Raw genomic sequence first — 5,564 nt, forward strand, 5'->3', positions numbered from 1 at the left:
GGCAAAAAAAAAACAGACGTACAGGCTAATGGATCAGAACGGAGACCCCAGAAATGAATCCATGGATCTACGGCCAACTGATTCTCAACAAAGGTCACCAAAAATACAATGGAGAGAAGACAGCCTCTTAAATAAGAGGTGCTGAGAAATCCATATGCAGAAGATTGAAACTTGATGAGGACCAGCGCTGTGCTTATACTGCCACCTGCAGTGTCGGTTCAAGTCCCAGCTGCTCCACTTCCAATCCAGCTCCCTGCTAAGGTAAGCAGTGGAAGAAGGCCCAAGTCCTTGGGCCTCTGCTCCCACATGGGAGACCCAGATGAAGCTTCTGGCTCCTGGCCTCAGCCCTGGCCATTGCAACCATTTGGGGAATGAACCAGCAGAAAGACAGACAGAAGGGAGAGAGGGAGGGAGGGAGGGAGGGAGGGAGGAAGGAAGGAAGGAAGGAAGGGAGGGAGGGAGGAAAAAAGAAGAAGGTAAAGCATCATGACCCAAGTACTCAGACCCCTGCCACCCATGTGGGAGACGAGGATGGAGTTCTTAGCTTCTGGCTTAGGCCAGGCTCAGCACCAGTTGTTGTGGGCATTTGGGAAGAAAACCAGCACATGGAAGACCACTCTGTCTCTGACTGTCTCTCTCTCTCTCTCACTCTACCCTTCAAAGAAATAAACAATGTAAGAAGAAAAGAGTAGTGATTGCTATAGACTGGGAAGGGTGTGGGGGAGGGACAGAGGGAGGTTGGATAAAGGGTGGGAAACACAGCTGGAAGTAACAAAGCCTAGTGTGGCACAGCACAGTGGCGTGACCTTGGTTCACACCAACGTATTACGTAATGCGCACTGCGTACTGTGTGACAAACTGGAGGGGAGGGGGGATCAGCTCCGAGTGGAAAGAAAAGATAAGGATGTGGGAATGCTGATGCCTGATTGGAGAACATGCTTCCTACATGTGTTGAAATATTTTATGGCACCATAAATGTGCAAGTATTACATGTTAATAAAAGAAATTTAAAAGTTAAAAAAAGTAGGTAAAGTCTGAAAACAAGGACTCTGAGCCCGAAAGGTTTGCATTAATGAACAATGACCATGGTGCATTATCTGCTCACAAGCAAATCTATGAGGGACAAAGGAGCAAACCACAGTGGATCACATTTCTGAAGAGGGACCCCTCAGCCAGGGCCTCAGGCCGGTCCCTCAGCAGGTGTCCAGAGACAGGAGCGACAGCTCCGTCCTTGTCCTCATTACCTCCTTACCTGTGCAGACCGTTCAGTGAGGCCGTGCGGGCCTAGGCTAATGTGTGTGCTTGTGTCTTAGTTTTTTTTTTTTTTCTTTTTAAAGATTTATTTATTTATTTGAGGGGCAGAGTTACAGATATAGAGAGGGAAAAACAGAGAAGTCTTCCATCTGCTGGTTCTCTCCCCAAGTGGCCACAACGGCCCAAGCTAGGCTCATCCAAAGCCATGAGCCAGGAGCTTCCTCCCAGTCTCCCAGGTGGGTGCAGGGGTCCAAGAACCTGGGCCACCTTGCACTGCCTTCCCAGCCCATAGCAGAGAGCTAGACTGGAAGAGGAACAGCCAGGACCAAACTGGCGTAGGTGGAGGCTTAGCCCACTACGCCACGGTGCTGGCCCCTGTGTCTTAGGGTTTTTTGTTTTTTTTTAAGATTTTATTTATTTGAGAGGTAGAGTTACAGACAGTGAGAGGAAGAGACAGAGAGAAAGGTCTTTCATGTACTGGTTCAGCCACATGGGAGGAGATGGCACAGGTGAATCGGCAGGTGCAAGTCACACGAGCAGGGACTTTTCCTCTGACCGCAGCTCCCGCCCCTCACGGAGAGCTCCCCGTGCCTGCCTGGGCAGCAGAAACCTCAGCCTGGCTGACAGATGGTCCTGCACCATATGCCGCACCGCAGGACAGTGGAAGGCTGAGGCGAGAGCTCCGCCCAGGGCTGGCCCCCGAGGACAGTGATGTATCCCCACTGAGGATTCAACTCCTTCAGAAATGAAGGTTTGAGTCACCCTCCCAAGTACACAGCTCTGTACGACGGAGGCCCTGGCAGAGGGCAAAGGCAATATGGGATGCACAGTTGCAAAACAAAGTCACAAATATCACCTATGGCATTGTGACGACTTACAGAAAGGAAAACAGTTGGGGAGCACTGTGGTGCAGCAGTTTAAGCTACCATCTGTAGTGCCGGCATCCCATATGGATGCTGGTTCAAGTCCTGGCTGCTCCACTTCTGATCCAACTCCCTGCTAATGTGCCTGGGAAAGCAGCAGAAGATGGCCTAAGTCCTTGGGCCCCTGCATCCACATGGGAGACCCAGAAGCAGCTCCTGGTTCCTGGCTTTAGTCGTTGGCGAACCATCAGAGTCCTGCTTCTATTTCTATGCAATATACTTCATGGCCATTAATTCTGTGCCATACAGGGTTTTTGTGTGATCAACTTTTGCTTATTTACTTATTTGCATTTTAATGGGGGGGGAGGGAAGAGAGAGAGAGAGAATCTTCTCTTGAATCTTCTATTTGCTGGTCCACTCCTCAAATGCCCACAATAACCACAGTTGGGGCCAGGCTGAATTAGGAGCCAGGAATTCAAACCAGGTCTCCCAATGTGGGTGTCAGGGCCCAACTAGTTGAGCCATCACCACTGCTTCCTAAGTTCTACATCAGCAGGAAACTGGAACTGGGAGTGGAGCCAGGACTCAGGCCCAGGTACTCGGACATGGCTGAGGGCACTGACAGCAGAGTCTTAACTGCTAGGCTAAGCGCCTGCCCTCTTATTACTATGCCAGCACCCACTCCTGGGACACATTTACATATTAACAAGGGTCAGAGTTGCTCTAGGAGACAACCTCCCAAAACCAGAGGCTTATACAACAAAACTTTGTGGTGTTTTTTGTTTTTTTTAATTTATTTGACAGATAGAGTTAGACAGTGAGAGAGAGAGAGACAGAGAGAAAGGTCTTCCGCTGGTGCACCCCCTTAATGGCCGCCACAGCCGGAACTACGCTAATCCGAAGCCAGGAGCCAGGTGTTTCCTCCCGGTCTCCCACTTGGGTACAGGGCCCAAGCACTTGGGCCATCCTTCACTGCCCTCCCGGGCCACAGCAGAGAGCTGGACTGGAAGAGGAGCAACCAGGACTAGAATCCGTCACCCATACTGGATGCCGGCGCTGTAGGCGGAGGATTAACCAAGTGAGCCAGGGTGCCAGCCCCAACAAAACTTTATTTCTTGCTACGTCAGAGTTCAGTATAAGTGAGAAACAGCACAGAGACACTCTGCTCCATACAACTATGCAAGCACCCAGGTCCCCCTCATTTTGTGACTGCTGCCATGTCCGTGCCGCTGTAGGATCTCACATTCTCCTTTGCTCTGCATGCAGATGGGAAGAACAAGGAGCAGCACCTGGGTGTAGCACCGGTCATGTCCACGTGCCAGAATTCAGTCATGTGACCACAGCTAGCTGCAAGAGAGGCTGCGAACTGTGAGTCCTGGGGAGACGAAGTAGCTTATACCACACGACTGTGCTCACTGGTGGCACTTAGGACAGAAGTTGCCGGAGAGTGATGCAGAAGCCAAATTGTTAAAAGTTGAGAAATCATAAGGGACAAGGAAGAGGTAGCTGCTCTTTAATTTGACCTCGATGAAAGCAAAAAATGACAAACCTGAACCAGAGTGAGGAGGTGACCAGTGGTGGAAAGTTCTGTTGGTGTTTCCACCCGCTCTGCAATTGACACAGAATTGAGCACGTGTTGCAGTCTGGATGATACATCTCAAAGAGAAACAGGACGGGAGAGGAGGGCTAGCCATGGGCAGAGGGAGGCCTGCATCTTCCAGGACAGAGAGATGCAGAGTCACCAAGACAGAGAGAGGGGGACACCGTCAAGTAGGCTAGCTCTGGTTTCTGTGAAGTGACAGGGCAAGAAAAGGTGCCGGGTTGCAGAGGACCCAGCTGTGCTGGGACAACAGGAGCAGTGTGTCTAGTCGTGTCACTCTGCCCCACAGCCAAGGAGCAGGCGGGAGCAAGTTCTCAATGTGCTTCACTCCAGTGAGGTTCAGCACACCGGCAGCCTTCGGCCCCAGGGGCGTGGCGGGGGGCAGCCTGCATGTGTACCAATTAGTCATCTCTTTGCAAAAGCTGTTGGCTTCCTAACCCTCCCTGTGGGATAAGTTTTTCAAAGTTTTATTTAGCTAACTCATTCCCCAAATGCCTGTGATGGCCAAGACCAGCGTGGCGCTGAAGCCAGGAGTTGGGAACACCATCCAGGTCTCCCACGTGGGTGGCAGGAACCCAGGTGCTTGACCCAGCACCGCTGCCTCCCAGGATGTGCAACAGCAGAGAGCTGGAGTCGGGAGCCAGAGCCAGGAGTTGAATCCAGGTCTTACCTGGGACGTGGCCATCTCAGCCAGCAGCTGAAGTGCCAGGCCAAACACCTGCCACGCTCTACTCCTGTGTATTTTGATTTTGCTTCTTATTGTCCCCCATCCTAATCCCCAGTGCTCTTTCCCTGCACATTTTGGGTTTTCCGGTAACCCCAGGGTGACGCACAGATCCTAAGTGACCCCAGTGACTCCTGCCTCCTGGTGTCTGTGTGATTCCCTCGCCTCCAGTGCAAGTGGGACCTGTGGCTCGCTTCTGTCCGCAGACCACGGCAAAGGTGGTGGGTTGTCACTCCTGTCATTGTATGCTAAGTTATATGAAGCTCTGTGTTAGCAGGCTGGAGCCAGAATGTCCCTTGTCAGCTTCATGGGTAAGCAGCCAGGCTGTGCAGAAGGCCACATGGTGGGAAACCGTGGTACCCTCTGGGGAGCAGGTGGCTCTGGGAAGTCACAGGAGGTACAATCCGCCCGCAGCCTGAACCGCTGGCAAGTGGCTCCCTCCCCAGTGGGGTCTGCACAAGAGAATGCAGCCTGGCGACGCCCTGGTTGAGAAACCCTAAGCACAGGACCCGCTTGGGACTCCTGTCCGGACCCCATGAGATAATAACGCGTTGCTTTACACCTTAAGTTGGTGGTAATGTGTACCACAGCAGAGAGCGAAACACCCAGAATTCCCAAAGAGCACTCGGGCCCTCGGCACGACCCACGCATTAGGGGACAATCAAGGAAACTGGGGGTCCGGGCCCAGGACCCGGGGCGGGGTGCGGGAGCCAGGGGGTGCGCCTGACACACCCTTCGGGCCCTGCGAACTTCGACGCAGAAGTGAAGCCGCCCCCGGCCTGCAGAGCACATCGTGGTCCCCACACCCACGGCCTCCCGTCCCCCCAGGTGCCCACGGAGGCCTCAGGGACGGGCGACGCCGGCACTAGAGCACGACGCCCGCCCCTGGCATCGCGGCGCGGCTTTCCACGGCCGAGCGAGCGCCCGGCGCCATGCCGGGCCCAGGCGGAGGGGGCGCTGCGGCGGGAGGCCGGGGCGGAGCGGCGCGGGGCCGCCCCCAGCCGGAGCCAGCGAGCGAGCGAGCGAGCGCCGCGCGCGCCGCCGCCGCCTCCGCTGCTCGGCCCGGTCCCGGAGCGGCCCGGCCGGCGCGCGCGGCGCGGAGCCGAGGCCCGCGGCCGGCCGC

The sequence above is a fragment of the Lepus europaeus genome, chromosome 5 (genome assembly GCF_033115175.1).
Source record: "Lepus europaeus isolate LE1 chromosome 5, mLepTim1.pri, whole genome shotgun sequence".
NCBI classification, from domain to species: domain Eukaryota; kingdom Metazoa; phylum Chordata; class Mammalia; order Lagomorpha; family Leporidae; genus Lepus; species Lepus europaeus.